Source organism: Rhinopithecus bieti, unplaced genomic scaffold (assembly GCF_001698545.2).
Source record: "Rhinopithecus bieti isolate Rb0 unplaced genomic scaffold, ASM169854v2 scaffold_50539, whole genome shotgun sequence".
NCBI lineage: Eukaryota > Metazoa > Chordata > Mammalia > Primates > Cercopithecidae > Rhinopithecus > Rhinopithecus bieti.
The window spans coordinates 6,210-33,720 of record NW_016819712.1 but is presented as its reverse complement, the minus strand read 5'-3'; the positions used below and the strand labels follow the sequence as shown (position 1 = coordinate 33,720).

The following is a 27,511-nucleotide window of genomic DNA, read 5'->3' as shown; positions in this document are numbered from 1 at the left end:
GAGTGGGGTTTTTTTTTTTTTTTTTTTAACATCACAGTAAACATTTAATATTTATTCTACTTATTTCAATATTCAGCATTATTTCATTGTGAAGACTGAATTGATCCTGGGTGTGTCTGTGAGGATGTTGCCAAAGGAGCCAGCGCAGTTATAATATAAGCAGGCAGAAAGGAGAGACTAGCCTACCCCTGTGACCCTACATCTTTCTTCCATGCTGGATGTTTCCTGCCCTCAAACATGGGACTCCAAGTTCTTCAGTTTTGGAACCTGGACTGGGCGTCCTTGCGCCTCACCCTGCAAATGGCTTCTTGTGGGACCTTGTGATCATGTGAGTTAATACTTAGTTAACTCCCCTTTATATATATGTCTATTCTGTTAGTTCTGTCCCTGTAGAGAACCCTAATACACTGTTAACATTTTTGCCAGTTTGCTTTCTTTTTCACTTCTGTAAGTTTGTTTCCTTTCCTCCTTCACTCTTCTCCTCTTCTCCTTTCCTTCAATCCATGGATGTTTAGAATATTGTCCTACAAAACCACAGTACTTACATTCTCAGAATTGTCACGCCTCATAATTAAACATATGATGGTATTAAACACGCTGTCATACGTAAATTTCTCCAGTTGTTTAATTCACGTTGTTATCATGGGTATTGTATTGTATTTAGTTTTATGTCTCTTTAGTCCTCCAACATTTTATGACATAGTAGTTTTAGGATTTGTCTGTTTTCCTCTATAGTTACTGTGATGTTGAACAGTTTTGTTGGGAACAGTGCACGGGTGATAATTATACTTCTCATTGCATCCCCTCAGGACCTCAGAATCTCCTTGTTCCTTGATAAAGGTGTATCCACCAGATGGCTCCCTATCGCAGCTCCCTTCTCTCCTTAACCAATGAGTAATCTGCATTGTGATACTGAGAGAGAGTGTGATTATACTGTTCCTCACAATAGTTTTTATTTGGTGGTTTTAGCATCCATTGATTACCATAAATTAGTAAAGCTTCTATGGCTTGCCTTAAACCAAACTCCACCAAGTTTGCTAACTTATGTATTGTCTGATGAGCTTTTGCACTACAGCAACAGAGTTGAGTTGGGACAGAGACCAGACGGTGAAAAATACTTACTGTTTAGCTGAATGCTGAACTACTACATTTTAGTTAAAAAAAGAGATGTGTTTCTAGTTCTTCCATTCAGATACATTTATTAGTTTGTGTTCTTAAAGAAGAGTTTTCTGTTTTGATCTTAAAAAATAAGTATGGACTTATTTATTCTTAATTTTTAAAAACGTGTCATTTATCTTTATTCTTTTACATTCATATGTTGCTCTAAAGTCGCCCAATGGGAACCCCTTCAGGATGGGTGCTGAGTTCTTCTGCTATGTTTCCCTTCAGGATGGTTCCTGGTGGGAGCGGTGGCTCATGCCTGTAATCCCAACACTTGGGGAGGCCAAGGTGTGTCCGGAATTTATCCTTCTGGTGAGTTCTTGGTCTCCTTGACTTCAAGAATATAGCTGTGGATCTTGCGGTAAGAGTTACAGCTCTCAAAGGCGGCATGTCTGAAGCTGTTTGTTCCTCCCAGTGGGTTCGTGGTCTTGCTGACTTAAGGAATGAAGTTGCAGATCCTCTCAGTGAGTGTTACAGCTCTTAAAGGTGGTGTGGACCCAAAGAGTGAGCAGCAGCAGGATTTGTTATGAAGATGGAAAGAACAAAGCTTTCAGGCTGCTGGCTGGGGTGGCCAGCTTTTATTCCTTTATTTGTCCCCATCCATGTTCTGCTGATTGGTCTGTTTTACAGAGTGCTGATTGGTCCATTTTACAGAATGCTGGTTGGTACACTTCCAATCCTTTAGCTAGACACAGAGCACTGATTAGTGCATTTTTACAGAGTGCCGATTGGTGCATTTACAATCCTTTAGCTAGACACAGAGTGCTGATTGGTGCGTTTTTACAGAGTACTGATTGGTCCATTTACAATCCTTTAACTAGACACAAAAGTTCTCCAAGTCCCCACTTGACCCAGGAATTCCAGCTGACTTCACCTCTCAAACGGAGGTAGTTCACCTGAGGTCAGGAGTTTGAGACCAGGCTGGTTAACATGGAAAAATCCTATCTCTATTAAAAACACAAAAATTAGCTAAGTGTGGTGGCTTGCCCCTGTAATCCCAGCTACTTGGGAAACTGAAGCAGCAGAATCCTTTGAACTGGGGAGGCAGAGGTTGCAGTGAGCTGAAATTGCTCCACCGCACTCTGACCTGGGCAAGTGCCAGACTGCATCCCCACCCCCGCCACCCCCCAAAAAAAAGATGGGTCCTGGCTTCTTCTGTTATGCTCCCCTTTAGAGTGGACCGTGGGTTCTTCTGTCATGTTTTGTTTTTTTTTTTAGGATGGGCCCTGGGTTCTTCTGTCATGTTTTGTTTTTTTTTTTAGGATGGGCCCTGGGTTCTTCTGTCATGTTTCCCTTCAGGATGGCCGCTGGGTTTTTCTGTTATTCTCTGCTTCATCTTGAGCTCTGGATGTTTCTGTCTTGTTCCGCTTCAAGATGGGCCCTGGATCCTTCTCTCATGTTCTTCTCAGGATAGGCCCTAGGTTATTTTGTTCGCTTCTCTAAGGCCCTTTATCACTTTCATTGACCAGAAGAGGTTCCGTGTTCACAGTGGAAATTTGCTGCTGCTCACCTTGAATCAGCCCTTTGGCGTAAGAGCCTTGGAGAATGATATTTAATGTTTAGAAACCAAGAACTGATGACTGAATATATTCATTTCGATTTGGGTATTATTGCTCCAAGGCTTCTTGTGTGGAGAGATCCAGGAAGTAGATATTGTTGCTATGTATGCTTTCCCACTGTCCCTCTCTCTCAAGCCCACAGGATGCTTCTTTTCCTATCTCTTGCCACTTAGGTCATGCTTCTATAGTGAGAATTTGCTACATACAGCATCAACATATTGACATATTTGTTCTCTTTTATGAGACAAAAAAAGTTTCAGAAATGCTTAACATTGATGCTGCCACTACCATTGCTACCATCACCAATACCATCACCACCACTAGCAAAACAATGAAATAAAGTTCAAGATTTCTTGCATTTTATTGTCTTTAGAATATCTCACTATTGGTGTATAGACTATACAAAATTTACTTAATTTAACATTTTCTCTAGTGTGTCTGTTACCAATACCCACAAGTAAGTTAAACTCTTCATTTTCTTGTTGAGTTTTAAGATACCCATGTTTTCTTCTTTTTCAGTTGTTTTATTTGAATGCATGAAACATTTCATGGTCCAGAAGTCATAACTCTATACATAGGTTTACTCAAAGGTCTCCACTCCCATGCTTATCCAACTGCCTTGTTTTTGTGTCTCCTTAATGTCGACACCTAACACATGGGTACATCCAGTTTCAGTCTCAATTTTTGTTTATTTTTTTGATTTTGAGTTGGAGTCTCTCACGGTCACCTGGGCTGGAGTGTAGTGGTGCAATCTTGGCTCACTGCATCCTCTGCCTCCTGGGTTCACACTATTCTTCTGCCTCAGCCTCCTGAGTAGCTGGGATTATAGGTGCACACCACCACACCCAACTAATTTTTTTGCATTTTTAGTAGAGATGAGAGTTCACTGTGTTGGTCAGGCTGGTCTCAAACTTCTGACCTCATGATCTGCCTACCTTGGCCTCCCAAAGTACTGGGCCTCCCATATGCATGAGCCACCGCACTTGGCCCTCAAATGTTTTGAGATTTATTTAGCTGAGTTTGTAGGAGTTTAGTGCTCTTGTGATTAGAATTTCTCCAGTGACATAGTGAGAAGAGATGAACCTGGGACCTTTTGGGTTTTCTTGATATTCACATATATTTTGTGTGTGACATAGGAATTGTCAGGAACCTGCAATGCAGTATTTCTTGATCTCCATTAGTGCAAACTGTGGAATAAAAAGAAAGGTGCAAAGTTTACATGAATTAAAATTCATGTAAACAATATATGCTTTTTCTTATGCTTGCTTGAAGATAGCAACTATTCTTTGAGTTCGGTCTCAGTGCAGACAACCTCAAAAGAAAGTACGTTGTGCTAATGAAGCCTTTTTCATGACACAAAGGGCAAAGTCTGGATTTCCCTCCCTTTCTCTGTGGTCTCCCCTGTTGCTCCCTGCGTCCCAGCCTGACTCCCCAGGCCTGGAGCTGGGCCACCCAGGTCTGTGGCCAGGAGGTGAGGTGTAGGTCCTCCTGTGCTCCTCAGCCACAGGTTCTGCAAATTGCAGCCCGTGGGGCTTCCAGCCTGAGTAAGGACCTCCAGCTAAGAATGGCTTTGACATTTTAAAATAGCCAGGGTGAAAAAACTAAGAGGATTATGTCATGACACATAAAATGATACGAAATGGAAGTTTCAACATTCATACATTTTGATTTTGTCAATAAAAGTTTCTGATAAATTTGTTTTCTTTTTATATTTAATGTTAGCTACATAATATACTTGATCTTGCCTTCCTGCTCACTGAAGCTAAAATATTTACTGTCTGGAGCTTTCCAGAATGTTGCTGATGCCTGCTTGGTGGAATGACAGCTTCCACACAGGTGTAGAAGACCACACATCCCAAGCAGTTATAAATGCTACTCACATTCTCAGCTTTAATGACTCAAAAGAAAGGGTGCTGTTCCCTCCCTTTTGTCCCAGGCAGGTATCTTTGTTTGTTATACAGTGTTATCACTACAGAACTCAGCAATGCTGTCACCTGATGGCCATTTCTTTGGGGATGGGAGGGTTGGGGGTCAGTATCTGATCCGACTTGAATGGCTAAAAGTCCAGACTTAGTACTGCAGAGCAGTTCACTGATGGTAGGATATTTGGGGTACTGCGTTGCTGGCGCCCTCTGCGCAGCTCCTGACAGCAGCATGAAGGATGCTTTCGTGACACCCAGCCTTCAGCCTGGGAGATGGTGGCAGAGGAAACAAGGAGATGTGCAGATGGGTGTGCTGGAACTGTACTCATTTGGTACCCACCCGGGGGCACTGGTCTCATTTCCCAGAGTCCCTATGTATCTGATTTTGGCTGCTTTTAAATGGAGGTGTGGGTCTGCGATCCCAGAAATATTCCTCTCTGGTTCTGCACCATGCTCTTTACCATAATTGAGGGTATAGGAGTGGGGGAGAAAGATGCAGACAGATGAAAGCAGGAAAATCATTTTTAGAGTCATAGTTAAAAGGATAAAATAAGAGCTTTAATGTAGACTGTATTTCCAGCAATCCATTTTATTCTTTGTCCACAAGCTAAATGAAAATAGTCATTCAAAATGATGATGATGTAACCTGCAAAATTTCAGTCAAGGAATGGGGAAAAACGGAATGGGGCTTAATACACGGCTGTCTCCCAAGTTCCCTCCATGATTGCAGGGTTTTGGTGTAAAGCTGACAAAGCAACTTGTATTTATTTTTATTTTTGTGAGACAGAGTCTGACTGTGTCATCCAGGCTGGAGTGTGGTGGTACAATATTGGCTCACTGCAACCTCTGCCTCTTGGATTCAAGTGATTCTCCTTGAGTTGTTGTTGTGATTGTTGTTGTTACTGGAAAGCCAAGGGGCTGTAGAGAAATGGTTGCACCATCTATCATGTGTCCCTAGAAATTGCACATAGCTAAGTTAAAACCTGACAGAACCCTTTTGCATGAGGCCCAGTGCTATAGTTATTCATAAACAGTTTCAGTTTACCTTTCTGAAGGGCAGCTCAATTAAACTTCCATGCTTGCATATCTATACACGGTTTTCAGGTGGTCTGTTTGTGGATGACTTGTTTTACCATTTCTTACCCATCAGCTTGAATAGTAGTGGGAAAGGGTTCACACTTTGCCCCCTGTATTGCAGAACAGTCCACGGACTGGGCATGGCTCTCCAATAAGGAGACTTCTAGGGCTCTGATTCTCATCAGTTGTGGTGGTGGTGGTGGGGCGGGGGCAGGGGTTCCTTCCCACTCTGCACCCACCAGAGGACACTTGGCAATGTGTGGATACATTTTGAATTGTTGCAGTGGAGGTAGGGTGGGAGAAACATCCTCCCATGTACAAGGCCACCCCCACAACAAAGAGTGATGGCCCCAAAATGTAGTGCTGACATAACAAACCCTGTCCTAGGGTACATTTCTTTTCTTTTTTCTTTTTCTTTTTTTCACAGACACGTTCTTGCTCTGTCACCCAGACTGGAATGCAGTGGTGTCATCATAGCTCACAGCAGACTTGAACTCCTGGGCTAAACCCATCCTCCTATCTTAGCCTTCTGAGTTAGCTGGAACTATAGGTTTGTGTCACCATGCCCAGCTAATTAAAAAAAGTTTTTTTGTTCACGTATAGTGGCTCATGCATGTAATCCCAGCACTTTGGGAGGCCAAGGTAGGCAGATCAGTTGAGGCCAAGAGTTCAAGACCAGTCTGGTCAACATGGCAAAACCCCATTTCTAGTAAAAATACAAAAATTAGCTGGGTGTGGTGGTAAGCGCCTATAATCCCAGCCACCCAAGAGGCTGAGGAACAGCAAACACTTGAGCCAGGGAAATGGAATTTACAGCCTAAGCAATAGTGCGAGACTCCGTCACACACACGTTTCTTTTTCTGTTGTTGTTTTTTTTGGGGGGCTGGAGGGTGGGAGGGGATGGTGAGATGGTAGAGATGAGATCTTGCAGTGTTGTGTTGTACAGGCTGATCTTGAACTACTGGCCTCAAACAAAACTCCTACCTTTGCATCACGAAGTTCTAGGATTTATTTTTTTTATTTTTTATTTTTTTTTTTGAGACGGAGTCTCACTCTGTCACCCAGGCTGGAGTGCAGTGGCCGGATCTCAGCTCACTGCAAGCTCCGCCTCCCGGGTTTATGCCATTCTCCTGCCTCAGCCTCCCGAGTAGCTGGGACTACAGGCGCCCGCCACCTCGCCCTGCTAGTTTTTGTATTTTTTTAGTAGAGACGGGGTTTCACCATGTTAGCCAGGATGGTCTCGATCTCCTGACCTTGTGATCCACCCGCCTTGGCCTCCCAAAGTGCTGGGATTACAGGCTTGAGCCACCGCGCCCGGCCAAGTTCTAGGATTTATAAGCATGAGTCAGTGTATCTGAACCACGTTCTAGGTTACCTTTCATTTGGTAAGTGCTGGGGGAAGTTTTATCTGCCAAAAGATCATCTTCTTGGAGAGGACTAAGTTCCTGCACTGCCCAGATATGCAGGCATTTAAATTCTGAAAGGCTCTTGGAAACATGAGGGTCAGATCACAGAAGCCTCCTGAATGTACAGCAAATGAGAGCTGGGGGCCTGCTGCCCAGCCCAGCCCAGCCCAGCCCAGCTAAGTCTTGACTGTTTCTCATTTTGGTTTTCATTCAGATTCCATCAAGGACTCTCTTGAAGGATGCTGACTCACGCTGTCTGTCTTACTTCATTTCTTTGCAGGTCAGTAAAGCAGGAACAGAATGTTCCCGGAGGAGGCATTATGAGAATCAGGTCCTGCCTTTGCTAGATGCATCAGGAACCTTCAATATCTTTACAAGAAGCAGGATAACCAGTTTGTAGAGTACTGTGCTTTGTAGCAGAGTATGACTTCTGTTAACACAGCTTCAGTGTTGCAAAGGTCCCCAGCCAGCACTGTCCCGCCCTTAATTACTTCAGAACAGCAAGTTAACATTAATGAGTTTTCACAGTTAGCTTGAAGTGTGTCTCCCATATTATGGTCATATCCTTGGACTTGGCCTGGTTACATAGAATTGAAAATTTTTTTTTTTTTTTTTTTTTGAGACACCAGAGTCAGGCTCTGTCCCAGGCTGGAGTGGCAGTGGCTGATCCAGCTCACTGCAAGCTCCGGCTCCCGGGTTTACGCCAATTCTCCTGCTCAGTCTCCCAAGTAAGTGGGACTACAGGATGCCTGCCACCCTCACCCCGGCTAGTTTTTTTTGCGTATTCTTTAGTAGAGATGGGTTTCACTGTGTTAGCGCAAGGATGGGTCTCGATCTCCTGACCTCGGATCCACCTGTCTCGGCCTCCAAAAGTGGCTGGGATTAGCAGGCTGGCCAGCCGCGGGCCGCTGGCCCATAAATTAAATTTCTATAAGCAGAAGCTCTTTCCAAGTCATGTGCTTGCTATTGGGAAATCTGAATCGCACCAGAAAAGTGAGTATATTAAACATGTTGATTCCAGTAGCTTACAGTCTATTCATAGTGACTACCGGTATAGGTGCGTCTAATAAGAAATAATCGCTTTTTTTTTTTTATTTGAGACGGAGTCTTGGCTCTATCGTCCAGGCTGGAGTGCAGTGGCCGGATCGCAGCTCACTGCAAGCCTCTGGGCCTCCCAGGTTCAGCGTCAATTCTCCTGCCTCAGGCCTGCCCTGAGTGAGCTTGAGACTGACAGGCGGCCCCGCCACCTCGCCCGGCTAGTTTTGTAATTTTTTAGTGAGATGGGGTTTCACTCGTGTAGCCAGGATGGTCTCGATCTCCTGACCTTGTGATCCACCACGTCTCGGCTGCCCAAGAAGTGGTGGATTAGCAGCTTTGAGCCACCGCCCCCGGCCTTATTTTTTTTTTTTTAATCCAAATGCACGTATGTGATCTCAGCTTGAGATAATCATTTCTCTGATCAAGAATATTGGCAGATGAAGTTAAGAATTAAAATTTATTTCAATTAACTCAGTTGCAAGATTGCTGTGCATAAGCCATATGCAGTTTCAGCAATAATGAATGAGGTTCCAGTGTGTTTCTTATTGTTTTCAAAAAGGTAGGGAATAAAATTAGATATTAAAGTGAATTGCATTATGTGAAGATTGGGCCAGATGCCACATATATAGTTCAGAAGGTTGCCTGACAGTCCCTGACATATCCTCTTGGCTTGTTAATTTGGAAATTGTTGAACATGTTCAGAAGTATACAACACTTGCTATATTCCTGCCTACTCTTCACTCACCCCAACTATTGTCAGCTTGTCACAAGTTTGTTTCATCATCTGCTCAGTGTTTTCTCTTTAGAGTAAGTTAAAGCAAATCCCAGACAGCGCGTGATTTCACCCATAAATATTTCAGGTTTTATCCCTAATATAGAAGGATTTTTTAAATGATACTATTATCATTCTGTAATTGTTTCCTGTTTGCCATAACAAATGGCCACAGACTAGGTGGCTTAAAATAGCAGAGATGTATTGTGTCATTGTTGAGGAGGTCAGCCAGGGTGGTCAGCAGGGCGGCTTCCTTTTGGAGGCTCCAAGGGAGAGCCCCTTGTATGTCTGTCCTCCAGGTTCTCATGTCTGCAGGTGCCCCTTGGCCTATGGCTGCCTAACTCCCATCTCTGTCTGATAGGAGGACACTGCATTTAGAGGTCACCCAGGCAATAATCCAGAATGTCCCATTTCAGGATTCTTAATTTAATGACATCTGCAGTGGACCTTTATTCCAAATGAGGTCCCATTCAGTCTTTTACTGTATAAGGGCATACTCATGGATTCCAGGGATCAGGTTGTGGACTTAATCCTGTTTCTTTGATGCTCCTTAATCCTGTTTATTTGATGCTCATGGGAATGTGTGAGTTAGGGTCATACGATTATCTTTGTGCTGTGAGGTTTTTTTTTTTAATTTTATAATGATTATTGAGAAAGAAGGTTGATAGCATATACAGGAAAGTGTTATTGATAAATATGAAAAGAAATGCTTGTTTTTAGGCCAGGCAGAATGCTTGTAGGAACCAGTGTTTTACGTTAAAATTATATATGAACGCCAAGTGTCATTCATCTATAAACTGTAGATAGCCATGAATTACCTTTTTGATTGTTGTGAAGATAAGAATGAATACACTATTAACACCATATATAAATGTTAAGCATTTAGTAACTATAGTTGGCCTCTTTTTTTTTGGAGGCTCAAAGTTGGTTGTAACTGTCAAACCAAGAAAATACTACTAACTACTATCAACACATTATGCAAAGGAATAATTCCTGTGATACCTGAAGAATTCCCATGAAGCACTGTGGATGACTAGATCCACAGTGAGGAGGATGACTAGAGAAAATGGGAAAAATGAACAAAAGACATAAAAAGTTTCTTTTTTTTAATTATACTTTAAGTTCTAGGGTACATGTGCACAACATGCAGGTTTGTTACATACGTATACATGTGCCATGTTGGTTTGCTGCACCCATCGGCTTGTCATTTACATTAGGTATTTCTCCTAATGCTATCCCTCCCATGGTCCCCCATGTGCCAACAGGCCCTGGTGTGTGATGTTCCTCCCTGTGTCCATGTGTTCTCATTGTTCAACTCCCACTTATGAGTGAAAACATGTGGTGTTTGGTTTTCTGTCCTTGTGATAGTTTGCTGAAAATGATGGTTTCTAGCTTCATCCATATCCCTGCAAAGGACATCAACTCGTCCTTTTTATATGGCTGCATAGTATTCCATGGTGTCTGCCTGCCACATTTTCTTTATCTTTAACAGGGTTTTGTTCTGTGGCTCAGGCTGTAGTACAGTGGCACCTTCATGGCTCACTGCAGCCTCCACCTCCTATAGAAATTTGTAACTGTGTGTTTTATTTTTTTTCCTGTTTAGACTTTATCACATTATACTATTTACCTGGCCTAAACAAAATAAATAATTTTGTAGATAAAACCACAAGACAATTGTTTAGCTTACCTAGGAGACCAAACGGTTGCATTAGCCAGCATGGGGAGAATATTGCAGACAAACATGTGGCTTCATCAGTGAAGATTAGACGTAAAGTCTTTTAAAAAATACATTAAAATTTTGGACTAATGATGGTTCGGATGGGACTAATCTCAAGTTGCTTGAGTCTAGAAGGTAAGATAAGAAGTGTTTGTAATTGTTACATAGGCCAGCCCTCCTAAGAAAACTAGGGGTCAGCAGAATTGGCTATTTGCCTAGACAGGTAAGTTGTGTGGGTCTCAAATAAAGACAGTCTCTTTCCCCAGGGGACATTTGGCAACATCTGGAGACATTTTTGGTGTCACCTTGGGGGAAGGGTAGTACTAGCATCTGGTGGGTAGAGATGAGGGCTGCCATGCCACATACTGCAATGCAGAGGTCAGTCCGCTGCCACCCCCTACCATCGCGCCAAGAATGATCTACTCACTGGAAGCACCTCCCCCCTTTCACTGATGTCACCAGACATTGCCTAATGCCTCTTGCAGGGCGTAATCACCCCTAGTTGAAAACCACTGCCCAAAACTATGAGGCTTTGCAATCAATCATTTAAGCTCTTTCGCTCTGAACTCAGGGAAGGTTTATGACTCCCTCGAGCTGCCTTGGCTTTTTGTAGGAGCACAGAAAGAAGCCATCTCCTGACACAGTGCCCTAGGTTCTGTGGTTTCTGAGAACCACCGTGAGTGAGGATCCCAGGGAAGCCTTTTTGGGTCAAGCTGCTTTAATATTATTTTAGATGCTGATTGAAAGTCAAAAACAGAGAGGACTAGCACTATGCTGGAGGACCCTGAAGCCCTGATAGCTCATGGTTTCCTATAATGCTAACCATGCCTGGAGTATCTAGTTATAAATAATTGTGCTGATGCTATAAATGTTTTACATTGGTTTTCAGGTATGCATACAAAAAAACTCATGAATACACCTGATGGCAAAGGAAGAGAGCTGAGACCTAAGTGGAAAGAAGACTCAGGAAAAAACAAGTTAGAAACAAATTTCAACATTGACAGAAAAAGAGAAAATGAGTCCAAAAGACTTGAGCTTTAGGAATATCTGTCTGAGGACAAAAGTAGAGAAAAACTTGAGCCATAGGGAGAAGAAGGGGCAGGGCATGGAAATACCTGCTGTTCACCCTAAAGCCAGCATGCTGTTCACTGCTTTCTTTTAGGAAGTGGTTATAGTGGTCTGTTTCAGAAGACTCAAGTCTACACTGCCTCTGCCACTGAAGTTCCTTTTGACCATGCAGATATCTTTGCCTTTCATCTCCTTCCTAAAATGCTGTGAGCAGTTTTCCTCCCAGAGGCATTAATTGGGAGTGGCAGTTAATGCCCAGTTCTTCACAGTCCTTTGGCCCACATGCATTTCTAGCTGCCCACAGGCCAAACTGGATTCTAAACGCCAAAAGCTACAGACACTGACAGAGTGTTTTTGAAAGGAAATAAATGCATGAAATAGTCCAAATGTATGGGGAATATTTATACCCAGAAGTCCTTGAGCCAAGTGTGTCCTTAAGGAACAGTGCTGCCATACAGCCATTAGCATGGTTCACTCCTGATGGTGCAAAGATGTTCTCCTTAAATGTGAGCTCTGATGTTGTACTGACATGTGTGCCCAAGAAAGCAATGATCAGGCAGCCCATAACCCTGGCTCCAGTATTGTTAAGGATGGCCACTGATTGGGCTTCATGCATTAGTCAGTGTCATTATTTGTTACGGACTGAGTTGTGTCTACTTCAAAAGAGAAGTATTTAAGTCCCAATCTCTTGTATCTCAGACTGTGAGCTTATTTGGAGGTGGGATCTTAACCAGCTTAAAGGGAGGGTGACTGGCATCCTTAGAGAAAGAGAAAATTTGGACACACTCATATAGGGAAATGGCCATGTGAATAGCCACCTCCAAGCCGAGGAGACAGGCTCAGAACAGATTTTCTGTCACTGTCCTCGGAAGGAACTAACCCTCCCAAAGCCTTGATCTCTGAATTCTGCATTCCAGAACTGTGAGAGAGTAAGTTTTGATTAAGCCACCCCACTTTTGGTACTTTGTTATGGTGGGCCTATGAAACTCATCTAGTGTTACTAGTCTTTCACATATATTTCAGTCCATGAAATGCAGCCAGCACAGGAATGCTTCAACTTACGGAAATGGAGAAGAGAAAGAATATTGTCCTTCAGCTAGTTTTCTCATTACCCAGAAAAGAAAAAACTCTAACCTCTGAAACCTTGGAGAATGTCTTCTTAAGATGCCAGAGCCCATATGTCTGCCTGGTCCATGCAGAGCCTATACTTTTGCCTGGTCCAGGTGCATGCCACACTGGGCATCACCTCTCTCTGCCCAAGTGGTACTGGATGATGTCCAAGACTGGCCAGATCTGGATGGTTTCTGTAAATAACTCATGCTGTTTCTGGTCACTGAAGAAAGAGGAAGCCAAAGCCCTGTGCATAAGTTTGCTGTGGCTGCCATAACAAAGTTCCACTAAGGCAGCTAAAACAATAGACATTTATTGTATCCAGTTCTGGAGGCCAGAAGTCCAGAATCAAAGTGTTAGCAGGGCTGCTTCCTCCTGAGGGCTACAAGGCAAGATCTGTTCTGTGCCTGTCTCCCACCTTCTGGAGGTTGCTGGCAGGCTTTGGTGTCCCTTGGCTTGTAACTGCATGACCCATATCTCTGCCTTCATTTCCACATGGCCTTCTTCCTGTATTCTCCTCTGTGTCCAAATTTCCCTTTTTGTAAGGACAGCAGTCTGACCTAAGCCTATCTTAGGTCAGACCTATCGTACCCAGTTTACATCTGCAAAGACCCTGTTTCCCAATAAGGATTCACTCTTAGGTGCCAGGTGTTAGGACTTCAGTATACCCCTTGGGAGGCGTACTCTTGAACCCATAACACCATCAATTAAAACGTTCTGCCTTCTCCGCGTAAACATTGCCACCAGCTTAGGAAAAGCTGCTGGGGTGCACTTGGTGGAGGAGGGTCTCTTTCATCAGGGCAGGGTCATTGGAGTGAAAATGAGAAAGAAACAGACACACAAAAGCATATGGATTTCCTTGGCAGAGGTAACCAGCCTGGATATGTGCCCCTCGTTTTACATTTCTGGGACATTCCCTACTTGTTTTATTCTGCTCTTGGCTGTTTTCCATCCCTTTGGCCCCCAGGTGGGCAATCAGGAATCCCAGTAAATGAGATCCTTGGAATTGCAACTTGACTTGGAACCACGTGTTTATTTGAGATGGAAATATTGACGATTTCTGTTCATGAAAACTCAAAGGCATCATCGCAATATGATTTTTTTCTTTTTCTCATTATTTCATGCAGACGCCGTCTTTGAGCAAAGTGATTATGAGCACAGTGATACTCTATACTGTGTACAGCTGTCAGGTATAGAACTGTCTAGAATGGCTCATGTTACCATTAAACTTCAGTTATGTGAACTCAAGGTTTTCCAATGTAAAATGAATGATGATTAGGTAGAAATCCTGGCTGTGTCCTCCAAGTTCCTCTCCTTTTCCTTCCTTCTCTTCTTTTCTCCTCTCTTCTTTTCTCCTCTCTTCTTTTCTCTTCTCTTCTCTTCTCTTCTCTTCTCTTCTCTTCTCTTCTCTTCTCTGTTCTTCTCTTTTTGTAGATAGGGAATATCTGCATTTCAGCTTAACTTGCCGCGAGTGTTCTGGTTTCTTGATCGTGCTGAATAATTTTCAGCCACACCTTGTATCTCTTAGAAGCCCTTCTTTTTTTAAATTTTAATTATTTTAATCTTATTTTAAGTCCCAAGATAAGCAGGACATTCAGGCTTGTTACATAGGTAAATATATGCCATGGTCATTTGCTACGTCTATCAACCCATCACCTAGGTATTAAGCCCAGTATGCATTAGCTATTTGTCCTGATGCTCTCCCTTCCCCCACACCCCTACGCCCAGCCCCCAATATGTGATGTTCCCCTCCCTGTGTCTGTGTGTTCTCGTTCTTCAGCTCCTACTTATGAATGAGAACATGCAGTGTTTGTTTTTCTGTTCTTGTGTTAGTTTGCTGAGGATGATGATTTCCAGAGAAGCCCTTCTTGATTCTCAGATATGGGGCTCAGAAAGCTTTGTCATGGGAGGTTATGAATTAGGCAACATGAAAATCAGATCACAACAGTGGCTGGTCCTGGCTGCAGGGTTCGTCTGCCCAGAGTAGCTTGAAGTTGAATGTTAATATATGTATTTAAATGGCAGTTGCTTAATTAGGTAAAGTGAACAGGTGATTTTCTTACAGTAAATGGATGATGAGTATTGGGTAGAGTTGTCTAAAATATCTCTACCTTTTGCCCATATACGAATATATTAAATTTTACTTCTTATGCTATATATGCTATTTTAATAAATGATGATGGACTGAGTTTTCTCCCTTTTGGAAATGTAAGGAAAGTCTCAATGATTTTAAGTATCTTACATTTTATAATAGTGATAGAATGTAGAATTCCTAAAATCAAACTGAGTTCTTGATTAAATATTGAAAGGCTTGTCTTCTTCCACCTGGGAGCAGTCATTGTGAACGAGAAGCCCCAGTGCATAAATCAAAGTATTGAATGATACTTTGGAGAAGTCTCCAAGTAAAGGAAGATTTGTTTATTTTTCAGACATCTGGAAGGTGAGCATCAAAGCAGGTGAATGGCTGACTCTTGCATTCAGGCTTCCCTGAAGTATATCTTTCTCCTTTAACAGAAGCTGTGGCATAATTTTTAATTAATTCTTCAGGAGGACTTATTACTGGGAATGGAGAAAGAGCTCATTATAGTAATGCTTTCACATCTGTTCTGTGGTTTGGTGCCACAGGCCCCTTGGGTCCAGGCTAAACTGTTGTTCCAGGATCTGTTTTATTGATCTGAAACCCACCCACCACCTTTTTAAAGAATAATTTGTTTTAGAATAATTACCTAATGATGTCATACACAATAACAATTGTACTATTTTAAAAGATCTGTAAATCATGTATGCTCATGTGTATAGATAAAACAGTTGCATATACAAATGTGCTTCTTTATATGTTTGCATTTGTGGACAGTAGTTTGTCATCACTGAAATATCAAGTCCATGATTTTGGATCTTGTACACTCTCACAGCACACAGAGAGAGATGGTGGAGGCACGTTCAACCTGTGCTGAGCCTGGTAACCATCTGGAGGGGATTGCAGAGGTTGACACACAAAGCCAGAGGTCAGCAGAGGGACCTTTTCCTACCTGCGGTTTCTTTGGAAGAGTAGGGTTCAAGCTTACAGTGTTGGTGGTGGTTTGTTCTCTGAGGCTGCTATAGCAATGTTGCCACCAGCTGGATGGCCTAAAACATGTATGGTCTGCCAGTTTTGGTGGCCAGAAATGCAGAATCAACACAGGACCAAGCTCCCTCCAAGGAAGATCCTTCCTGCATGCTGTTGCAGGTCCTGGTGTTGCTGGTGGTCCTTGGCTTGAGGGCTATCTCTGGCCTTGGTGACCACGTGACCTCCCTGAGTATCTCTGTCTTCTTTCAAGGACACCAGTCGTGGTAGATTATGGCACCACCCTGCTGCAGTTTGTCCTCCTCTTACGTTAACTAACTGCATCTGCAGTGGTCCTTTCTGCAAATGAGGTTCTGAGGTGCTGCAGATTAGGACCCCAGCATGTCGTTTTGCAGACTCAAGTCACCTCATAACAGTAGTTGTGTCCTACCCCATTGCATACCACCCTTCTCCCAATTCCCCTCGTGTACTCCAAGGTGATTACGTAACCATACATGACCCAGGCCCACTGGCCATTAGACACTTTGACAGGGTGGCTGAAGAAATTCTTTGTGCTGAGTAAAATGAATGTGTAATAAGGGCAGTACTCTGAGGGCAGGGTTGCATGAAAGGGCAATAGAATCATGGGTCCTGATAAACAGAAGCCTGTTTAGCAGCAAGGTCAAAAGCCAGATGCAGAAGTAGAAATTAACTAGGTAGACTTAAAATTTATTTGTTTATTTTTGGAGACTGTGTTTCGCTCTTGTTACCCAGGCTGGAGTGCAGTGGCGCAATCTTAGCTGACTGCAACCTCCGCCTCCGGGTTCAAGTGATTCTTCTGCCTCAGCATCCCAAGTAGCTAGGATTATAGCCATATGCTACCACTCCGGGTTAATTCGATGTAGACTTTTTATTTCACTTTTCTTGTTTGTTTGTTTGCCAGGGGAATTCCAGCTGTTCTCCTAACAGAAGGGCAGTTTTTGAAGAAATTAAGCAGGACTTGATGTGGATTGTCATAAGCTGTCTCTCCCTCAAGAGGTAACTTCTCATGTTTGCTGGTTCAGAGGTTCAGGGAGATGTCTCTGATGTGTAGATGTCTGAGTTTGCAGCTCAGGTTACCTTTGGGTCTGGGACCCTGCTTTTGACCACTTGGTGTATGTGGGCTGTTTTTTCATGTGATGGGACAGGGGAATGCTGTGAACATGGCCGCTGTTCCGCTTGGGATGTTGGCTGAGCGCTGCTGGCCTGTGTGCCTGGAATGCTCTCTGATTCAGGTATCTAACATTAACTGAGAGGTCACAGTCACCAGCAGAGCTTCTGAGACCGGCACTGTTCTGGCCAGAGAGTCAGGAAGAGAAGACATTTTGCTCTTGTGTCTGGAATCAAAGGTCTTTTCCACCGAGTCTCGTGTGGTTTTCTCAGATAGAAATGCTCTCTTGGGAGAGTCTTGGGTGCCAAGTGAAACATCTTTCAAGACCCTGTGGCTCTTTTCAGGGAAATATTAAACCCAGCAAACATCTGCTAAGAAATGTGCTGTATTTGAAAGTTCTTGCTGGGCATTGTGGCTCACGCCTGTAGTCCCAGGGCTTTGGGAGGCCAAGACGAGTGGATCACCTGAGGTCAGGAGTTCAAGACCAGCCTGACCAACATAGAGAAGCCCCATCTCTACTAAAAATACAAAATTAGCTGGGCATTGTAGTGTGCGCCTGTAGTCACTGGGAGGCTGAGAGAGGAGAATCTCTTGAACCCGAGAGGTGGAGGTACCAAAAAAAAAGAATTTGCTAAAATAAATCAAAGATTTATTTTATTTAGGATTTACTTTATTTAGGATTTACTTCATCGTAAATCAAGAACTTCAGGCAGGGGCTTTTCTTCTAATAAAAAATGTCATTTATTCCATTTAGACATGTAAATGCTTAGGTGAGCAGAACAAATTATCCTCTGGAGATATAGGGGAAAAAAATCAGTCTGGTGGTTTCTATGGCTGCATGAATCTGGAAGGTAAATTATTAACCCACTAGACTAAAATTTCACCGAAGTCTGCTTTATGGTGGCAGTCTGTTCAATAGTGGTTTTGTTTGCATGCTTGCATGAAGGCAGACAACACAAATTAAACAATTATTGGCTTGGATGGGGGGCAAATGCATTGGGTTAGTTTCTATGACACGTACTCTCATTACCACCAGTGCACTCCAGTTTCAGCCTCTGTATCAGGTATCTATTGACTGCTGTGTAACAAATGACCCCAAAACTCAGCAGGTGAAAACTACAAACATTGATGATCTCATACAGGTTCTGAGAATCAGGAATCCAGGTGCAGCTTAGCCAAATGATTCTGGCTCAGGGTCTCTCACAAGATTGCAGCTTGTGCTGCAGCCTTTAAGACCTCGTGTGGCGCTAGAGGATCAATTCTAAGCTCAGTAAGGATGTTGCAGCAGCAGAAGTGATGCATCATGTGCAGCAATTCTGTTGGTCCCATGGACCAACCTGGTAAATGTGGGACAGGCTGGTACTGCAGTGTAAATTCCAGAAGCCTGGGCTCTTGCATGCAGTCCAAGAAGCTGCATATCACATTCCTGTTTGTCTTTTGCATGCATAAATTGGGACCTTGGTTAGAGAATAGCTCCTGTTGAGTCTGTAATCATCTGTCAGAAAATGCTAGGAAAAGTACTACCCCAAAAATAAAAAATAAAAATAAAAAAATGAATTAATGAATCACATACCTATTTTTTACTCTTAATTGTATTCTTGAACAGAAAAATAGTTTTCCCTCCAATCAAATCTAGACAGTTACTGAGCTCCCTAATGGTCGAGCCTCCTCAGCACCCACCTGCACCATAAATTAGTGTTTATCTTCTAGTTAATTTCACAGCCACTGCTGCATCTCTTTGCTCCTTCTGCCTCAAGACATGTAGGAAATGTTGGCATTTCCCTTTGAAAAGAACGAAACAATTGAATAACTTTCTTTACAGTCTATTGTGCACAGTTAACTTAAAAAGTTAATGATAGTATTTTTCTCCAGACAAATGTTCACCAAGTTTACGTTTTCCCTTTTACTCATGATTTCAGTCCCTTTGTTGGTCTTAACTCTCACAGCACTAAGATCATTCATCCATTTGTTCATTGGGTAGATGTTTTTTGAATACCTGTGGGTCTGAGGCACTGGTCCGGGAAGACAGGGTCATGAAGACAGAGCACAGTCCAAAGGGCAAACAATTTTCTCAACAGTGATTTGAGGCCTATGAGGTTTGAACAAATGAGCCTCATGAGAGCAAGTTCTGGACACTCAGCCTGCCTTTCTGGACACATTGCAGGTTCCTAAGATTTTAGAGTTGGGAGGGAATCTTTGAGATTCGCTTGTAGCTCTTACATGTTATAGACAAGGCAGATGTCCAGTGAGGGGTGGCTTCCTCTAGTGGAGAGCTGAAGGTGGGATGAGGCAGTGGTGGCACGGGCACCACCTCACCTGGGCACTTGTGTTACCTGGAAACAAGGCAGAGCCTGCTTTGGCATGCAGCTTCGTGGTACCAATATGTTTTTGTCTTCACAGTGACATGGCCCTGGCTCTGAGACTCAAGGCTTAGATGGCAGCCCCACTTCTGGCTTTCATTTTTCCCTGGAGAGTTCTCGCCTTCCATGCTTTCCAAGTCTACCTGAGATGGGCAACCAAAATTTCTTAAGGCAGGAAATAGTTGAAAATAGAAGTAGAATGTGAAAGACAATGACTTTCTTTTGTTTGCATTTTTTTTTTCCTTTTCTTCCCTCTCTGACTGTTTTTTTCTTTCCTCGTCACCCACAAATAACATCTACTCATTTAAGCCTTTCCTTCCCTTTTTCTCTTCCTCCCTCCTTACCTTCTTTCTTTTCTTCCTTTCCCCTTCCCTGCTCCCTTCCCCTCCCCGCCCCTCCCCTTTCCTTCCTTACTGCTGTCTTCTTCTTTCCCTGCCTCCCTTCATGAATCATTTTCCTGGCCATTTCAATAGACTTGAGAAAATCCTTGGAGAAATGGCCATATATCACTACAGTGGGTTCCTTTCAGGACTCAAGATTCCAATTTTTTTTCAATATTTTGCTCCTACAGACTAGGAGTCCTCTTCATGCTACAGTGTGCACTGTGTACAAAACAGCTGTTCTTCTTACGAAGTTTCTTTCAGAAGGTGGCTCCACATAGATGTCTTTCACTCTGAACTCAGTGTCATGGGGCGTGTGTGTGCCCACACATTGCCAGTTTCAGCTGTGGGCAAACAACCAATATTCTGTCACCAAGATAAACATACAAGGAAAGCATTCTCTCTTTGTGCAGCATCATTTGCATCCTATAAAATAATGGCTTCTCCTTAATGCTGACCTGTCTTATGGGTAGTTTTTAATTAGTTCCAAACAGAACCTAATGTGGCCACTAATATTCCACTTGCTAAAACAAGGTCAGTCAAGTTCGATCTGCCATCATTGATTACATGCATGCAGTCACCCAATGCTGTTTGCCCAAGCATCTGTAGGCATATATTGGCCAGTGCTGATTCCCCAATGCTTGTAAGGGGCAGGACTTAGTTAAATCTTAAAGTGACTGCTGAAAATTTAAGGATCAGGAAGTCATGTCTAAAACAGGAGTGATTATAATAATAATAATAGCAGTGACTAAGACTCATCCTGGTTCAGGCTATTTACTTATTTATTTTTGAGACTGTCACTTTGTCACCCAGGTTGGAGTGCAGTGGCACAATCTCAGCTCACTGCAGACTGTGCCATCTAGGTTCAAGCGATTCTCCTGCCTCAGCCTTCTGAGTAGGTGGGATTACAGGTGCCCACTACCACACCTGGCTAATTATTGTATTTTCAGTAGAGATGGGGTTTCACCATGTTGGCCAGGCTGGTCTCAAACTCCTGACTTCAAGTGTTCCACCCACCTCAGCCTCCCAAAGTTCTGAGATTATAGGCGTGAGCCATCACACCCAGCCTCTGGCTCAGGCATTTTGTTTGGGGTCACTTGGTCTTAATTAGCAGCACTCTGGGATTTGAATGGTGCTATGCTGTTGCCCACAAAGCCCATCAGTGGCACCATTGCCTGTGTCCTTCAGGACAGGCTGTTACAGAGGGTGGCTCAGGTGTTGGCATCGTCATCCCCATTTTATTATAAGTGGGGGAAACTCAGCCAGGAATGGTCCTTGCCCAGATCCTCTGGGGAACCCTGTGAGTTTGTAACTCCACGTGCAGCCCACCATGTCATTGGCCCCCAAATTGAGAGATACAGAGGGCACCGAGGTGTAAGGCTGTTGGCTAGTGATGTGAGCCACTTGTCAATCACCTGGGCATTCTGAGGCTCACAAACATTAACCTGGACCGTCGTCAGGTATCTCACAGAACCTACAGTAATTGAATCTGTTAAAAATAACTTCAGTCTGGGTACAGTGGCTCACGCCTGTAATGCCAGCACTTTGGGAGGCCGAGGTGGGTGGATCACGAGGTCAGGATATTGAGACTATCCTGACTAACATGATGAAACCCCATCTCTACTGAAAATAGGAAAAACTAGCCGGGTGAGGTGGTGGGCGCCTGTAGTCCCAGCTACTTGGGAGGCTGAGGCAGGAGAATGGCGTGAACCCGGGAAGCGGAGCTTGCAGTGAGCCGAGGTTGCGCCACTGCACTCTAGCCTGGGCGACAGAGCAAGACTCCATTTCACAAAAACAAACAAACAAACAAAACAAAACAAAACAAAAAAAAACCAATTAGGTTGATAGACAAAACTATCTATGAAGAAGATGGTAAGTGGTTTGGAGACTAAGAAAACTATGTGGATAGAGAGTGCTTTTGGGGAGGGGTTGCAATTTTATATACATCAGGGGGAAATATAAAGGTGGGGAGGAATAAGCCATGTGGAGACGCAGGGTAAAGCATTCCAGGCAGAGGAGACTGGAATAGCCTTTAAATTTGAAGAGTGCCAAGGGAGCCATTGGGAGCAAGAGTGAAGGACTCCAGAAGAGTTGTGGAGTGGCTTTAGAGAGGTGGAGGTCTTCTAGGGCCTTTTACTGGGAGTAATTAGGATCACTTGGGAATGTTTTGAGCAGAGGAGCTGCAACATCTTACTTTTTTTTTTCTTTTTTGAGACGGAGTCTTGCTCTCTTGCCAGGCTGGACTACAGTGGCGCAATCTTGGCTCACTGAAACCTCCGCCTCCCGGGTTCAAGCGATTCTCCTGCCTCAGCCTCCCGAGTAGCTGGCACGCGCCACCATGCCCAGCTAATTTTTGTATTTTTAGTAGGACAGAGTTTCACCATGTTGGCCAGGATGGTCTCAATTTCTTGACCTTGTGATCCGCCTGCCTCAGCCTCCCAAAGTGCTTGGATTACAGGCGTGAGCCACCTGGCCTGACTTTCATTTTAAAAGAATCACTTAGTTGTTATATTGAGAAGAGAATGAAGAGAAAGGGGTAGGGTGGTAGGGAGTAGAAGCAGAGAGATCTGTTAATAGGCTGGTGACTCAGACCAAGCTGACAACAGAAAGAATACAGTGAAATCATTGGATTTTGGATACATTATGAGGTCAGACTAATAGGATCTGCTAATGAATTGGATATAGCATAGGACAGAGAATCAAGTGCAGCTCCGTGATATTTTGCCAGACTGGAAAGAGAGAATTGTCATTAAGTGAGTTGAGAAGTCTAAAAAGCAAGTCTAAGAGTTTATAAAAGCAAGCTTCAGGAAGAAGATCAGGAAGTCTGGTTTGGGATGCTATATTGACATGCATTTGAGCTATTTAGCAGATATCCAAATGAATATATCAAGTAGACAACATATATGGACCTAAGTTCCGAGTAAGAGAACTGGAAAAATAATTTGATAACCATCATCTTTTAAATGGCCGTGGACCTAAGCACAGTGGTCATTGATGGAGGTAGTGCCGGCAGAGATGAGTCTCAGGATTGTCCCCTAGAGCACCTTAATATTACTTAGTTGGAGAGATGAGAATATTCAGAAGAGGATCCAGAGACGGGGAATCCAGAGACATGGGAGGAAAGTGAGGAGACTGTAGTATCCTGAAGGCCACAGGAAGAAAATATTTCAAGGAGGAATCTCCTGCTTCANAAAAAAAAAAAAAAAGATAAAAATGATTATTCCTATTATATACTTAAGGTAAAAAGGTCTCAAACAGCTGAAATAATTGGACCAGGACTATAGAAACTAGTAAGAGCTGGAGCCTGGAATTTGGCCCAGGACTGCCTTCTTTGACACTGGCCGAAGAGCTGCAATCTCCTTTGATGTAGAAGCTTACTTCAAGCTTTGTTTATGTGGTAAAAACACCCCAGGGCTCCAGAAACTTAACGTTTGGCTCTACCTCCAGCAAAGTACGTTTACAAAGTGGTACTGCAGGTGATGATCCTCGTTTGCCCGTCTCTGGGATTACTAAGGTATAAGCACTCTCTGGGTTTCTGACTAGGAAATCATTCCTAGCTATGGATACTGATCCTCATTCACCTGGATTCTGGGATTGCTAGCTATAAGCACTCTGGGAATACCTCGGTTTCAGAAACTCATTTGTAGCTGTAGATCAAATGCTTCACTTCTTTTCCCATGTGTTGCATGAGGTCTTTTCTTTCTTTTTTTTTCTTGAGACAGAATCTCTTGCTGCCACCCAGGCTGTAGGGCAATGGCACGTTTTATGGGTTCTGAGTATTCCTGTTGGCTGGTGAGGTGAATTTCCATTTGGTGAAGATGATACTATTAAGTGGAGGTGTCTATTTCATAGAAGTTGAGAAGAGATAAATGCACACATATCCAGCCCTTGGGAACTCTGCTGTATGATGAATTATTTCCTTACACTTGTGGTGAACATTTGTACCTCTGATGTGCACAGGAGCACAGAACCATATGTGACAAGTGCTTCCATGTGGACTACATCTGTATGACACCGTGATCACCAATTGGAGCCTTAGAAATCCAGTGGGAGTGGTGCAGTGGTGGAGATTGGATGAACAGCTCCAAGGCATCATGTTTTTAATGTAACCAATTCATTTCTGGCTGAAAAGGCTACTCGTTGATGTGGTGGGCACTATGATAAGATGGTGTTAATGGTTAGACCACGGCGTTTCAAACAGATGCCTTGTGAGTCCTGAGGCCATTGTACATCTCAGATTATTTTGGTGTTTTTTTCTTCACCTTCCCCTCTATGCCTCCACAAAGCATTCTCTGGAAGTGCTGAGGGAGCAGAACAGGGCAGCCCCATGTGGAAGATGCCCTCTCCAGAGTAGAAAGTCAGATTTGCTGAGATCTCTGACTTAGGTCACCTGCACTCATGCTTTTCATTGTGATTAAGAAGTTGCTTTCATATATAAATACACGTTTGTGTAGTAATTATTTCTTATTGATAGCAGTGTTACCACACGTGTAAATTAGTATAACCAAATGGCACAGCTACAGTGCTTCAGTAAAATTTAGAGGGCATATTTATTCTCAGTAGGAATTGATCTAGGGAGACCCAGAGAGTGGGGACATAAGGGCTATTTGTAGAGGGGACGACACAGTAGCTTCAAGATACAGCAACATTAATGCATTAGGCTGCTGGCCTGTAGGGGATCACACTTCCTGCAGTGATGCCCGTAAGACCCTTGGAGTGCCAGAAAGTATAAGCAACAGTGTGTTCCTGCCAGTAGCACAAAAGTGTCTTTTGAACAAGAGGGGCACCAGAAAGATTAAATTTGTGTAGAATGTGAAAACTTGAGTTTGAGGAAACAGACACATTTACAAGTTAAAAAGGTGGATAGGCTGCACTGTGGTCAGCTGCTGCTAGATAATAGTTATAGTGGGCCTGTGTTGTGGACTGTGAGAGGTTTAGTAGCATCCCAGGGCCCAGGAGATACTTGTAGCACCCCCTCCCCCAGTTGTGGCAACTGAAAATTTCTCCAGATATTGCCAGATGTACCAGGAGACCATGGTGGGAGCATGCAGTATCACTGCCTGTTGAGAACCTCTGGAATAAATAGGTAAATGCATACGAACACAAGGATCTTAGTCCTTCTTTGAGAGAAGGTGTCCAAAATGTAGACACCAGCAGAGCACATTGAAATAGGTTCTTTCACAGCATTGTGCACATGATAACCTGGGGATACCATGGGAGCCTGAGGAGACAATGATCAGGCTGTGCCTGCTGGAATCAAGAAGGCTCAACTTCAAGATCTGGAGGAGACAAGTTTTAAATTGATCCTTGAAGGTAGAAGTAGGTGAGGAACTAGAATGAAAGGATCAGCATTAGGTGGGCCTTTACATTTTTTCTGAGTAATGTGTATGCTATTTAAAATTTGTCATTTTCACAGATATATCTCACTTTGTTTCTAAGTAACAAGTATGTGCAAAACGAATTTTATTAGCTAGTTAATATAGTCAGTGGAGTATTATTTCCAGATTTCTACTTTTTATTCCTTTGTAATAATAAGACATTGGTTACAGTGAAAATACTCTTAATTAAGCCATATTGTAGTTTCTGAGTTTAGTTGCCTGAATTTCATAAAGGATCTTCAGCGCACTGGGGGTGTTTGGTGGATAGTAGTGCTTGTCTTGCATTCATTTGACATTTTAAGGTGGTTGCCATTTAACATTTCATGTTCTCAGGACTCTAAAGTATGAGTGATCACTGTAGCTATTTAGAAACTCAAGAGGTAAGCACATATGAGTTAAGGATTTATGCACATTCCGAAGAGAAGCACATCACACAAATATAAGTTGCGTTTTCTATGAAAAAAGGCTGTGATGCTCTGTGCACTCGTATGTCATCTGTCTGTAATTTATTTAAAGTTTTCGTTATAATAGTGAGGACAGTAACTGAAATGGGGCTGGGAGCAGACTTGGATCAACTCTGGAGATGGTGTAGGCAGTAATGGGGACAGAGGTGCAGGTGAGGCTCGGAGTGCTGCCTTCCAGCTGTGAGCTTACGTCCTTGTGCTTGGGTATTTATCCTTCAGTTTCTTCTCCAGTGCCATGTCATCCACCTGAGCTGCCTCAGGTTTGCTCTCTGATGCTGTGCACACACAAATCAGTGCCTGGAGAGAAACAGGCAGAAGCCTTTACAAGAACTAGTTGCCATTTGTTTTTTTATTGTTAGGCCTTCCAGTAATGTGTGAAGTGTACTAATTGAATGTGTGTCAGATTAACTCAGTTGTAAACTCTGCATTATGATGCTATTAATCTCTTCAATGTAGGCGAAATGGGGATGATGGCTATTGCTGCAAGCCCATCTGCTCTACCCATGTAAGTTGGCAGGGATATGGTACCGTGTGACTTCTACTTCTCTGTCCACTTTATGGTTGGTGTTTCTGCTCATTAAAAAGCCCAACAAGACCCAGAGATATCATAGGAGTCCTCAAGAAGGAAAATACAGTATTCCAGGGAGTTATGGTGTCCATTACAGGCTCTGAACTTTCTTAAGTTCATGTATTTATCCAGGAACTCGTACTTAACAAGCTGTTTTTTAAGTTTCTTTCGTGAGTCACACACACTCCGAGTTAAGAGTCATGGCTACAGAGGCCCCTGCCCTGATGGAGCTTGCCTGGTATTTGGGACACTGATAGCAAACAGAGGAACAAAAAAACAAAATACTTTGATGACAGTAACATATCCTGTGATAGAGATGAACAGGGTAACATGGGTTGGAGGGGGATTCCACATTAGATGTGTGAAGAAGAGATGGATGAACTGAGGTTTGTAGAATGCAGCTGGAATAGCCAGGAGAAGAGAGTTTCAGGTGGAGAGGCCAGCACATGCAAAGGCCAGGTACCCAGGAGCCTCAGGGAAAACACAGAAGCCAGGCCAGCATGGTGGACTGAGTGACCAACAGGGAGCTGAGGTCTGTGTGTGTGGTGAGCAGAGCCTGCAGTGCCTTGTAGGCCATTATGTTGTGGGAAATTGAGGAATCAGAGAGACCAAGTGGAGTGCAGGAAAGTGTTTATTTAAGGTGTACATTGACTTAACGGACATGTGTCCTGAAAGTCTGAGCCGAGAACAAAGAAAATTAGTTCCCTTTAAGCATCTTGAGGCAAGCACTATGTGAAGCAGAAAGCAGGCTTACAGAAGCGAGAACAAAGGCTGCTGTGACACTTTTGCAACATTTCTTACATCTCTGGGAAATCTTGGTTTGCAGCTTATGCTTATCTGTCTTGTGACCTTGCATCTGTGCACAGAAGAAAGAAACAGGATTTTACAGAGCCTACGAAATATGAGGAGGGTAGATATGGTTAATGTTTCTTGGGACAGGCAGTTAATGTTCTTTAACTTCGGGGTGCTACTTAAATTCTTTTAGCCTTGGTTAATACAGCAGTTCATTCTATGAGCAATTATTGTTATTTCTGTTACTATTACTATTATCTTTTTATTATTACTACTTATGCTACTATTCTGTTGTTAGAAATTTCCTACTTCAGTAATACAAAGACAATGAGTATGAACTTGAAACCCTGCAGCAGCTTCCTACCACACATTCCAGTGGCTGGATGCCAGGTGCAGGATGGACTGTGATCACTCCCATTTCCCAGGTGGGGAAATAACCTCACCTTCCATTAGCATAGCTCAGTGGAGCCAACAAGGGAAGAGGACAGATTCAGGACACTGTAAAGTGCAAAATATTATTGGACGTATGTCCTGGCTATGGTAATG

At 43.2% G+C, this 27,511-nt stretch overlaps 1 long non-coding RNA gene across 2 annotated transcripts in view; it reads left to right on the top strand.

Moving 5' to 3' along the window:
- Positions 1–16,905, top strand: part of LOC108519872 (uncharacterized) — a 17,281-nt gene extending 376 nt beyond the window's left edge. The window contains exons 2-4 of one of the 2 annotated variants that reach the window (XR_001882748.1): positions 77–328; positions 1,390–1,473; positions 16,817–16,905. This is a non-coding gene — a long non-coding RNA (uncharacterized LOC108519872). Of the gene's footprint in view, positions 1–76; positions 329–1,389; positions 1,474–7,339; positions 7,498–16,816 lie in introns of those variants that run through there. The other variant, XR_001882749.1, reaches the window with a different exon arrangement.
- Positions 16,906–27,511: the final 10,606 nt, after the last annotated feature.